We start from the raw sequence: 749 nt of genomic DNA on the forward strand, positions 1-749 counted from the left end.
GAAGTTACACATTCTTCTAAAGTTTCCTTTTATTCCGACTGTGGGTTCTTCGTGATTATATGTATGTATGTATATATGAATATGAATATATGTATATATGCATATATGTATATATGTATATATTTATATATGTATATAAATATATATATATATATATATATATGTATGTGTGTGTGTGTGTGTGCGTGTATACAATATATATATATATATATAGAGAGAGAGAGAGAGAGAGAAGAAAGGACAAATGAGAAATTGGGTTGTGGAAGTAAAACAAAGATGGACAAGGAATTTATTTATTCTAACGTTGCAAGCAGCTTGATCTTCAGAGAGTTATCTACAGAATTTTTTTTTATATAGGTTATAATTTATATCACTCCTGAAGGGCACTTGGTCAGGTTATAGCGCCTGGGCAGTGAACAATTGTACCATGTTCCACCCATCTCTTTGCGTGTAGCACGAGGACATTTGCCACCCTTGATAAACAAACAAATCCCTCTTTTCCGTTGGTAGATTTCATTAGCATTTATGTATGTGGCTTCGATTATTCTTCTTGTCTTCTTCACTAAGTACCTTTTTAATAAATTTAGCCTCACTAGAAAGAGGCTAAAGACTCGAACCTTAGCATCAGCGACTGTTTATTATGAAGCAAAGACGATAGCGTTGAGCTACCCAGACAGTACAATAGGAATGACCTGGACTACAACCCGGTAGTAGGTTCAAGTCCTTGCTGTGGAGCTTGTTAATCCATT

The sequence above is a fragment of the Oratosquilla oratoria genome, chromosome 4 (genome assembly GCF_046742065.1).
Source record: "Oratosquilla oratoria isolate Oo_2021 chromosome 4, ASM4674206v1, whole genome shotgun sequence".
Classification (NCBI taxonomy): Eukaryota; Metazoa; Arthropoda; class Malacostraca; order Stomatopoda; family Squillidae; genus Oratosquilla; species Oratosquilla oratoria.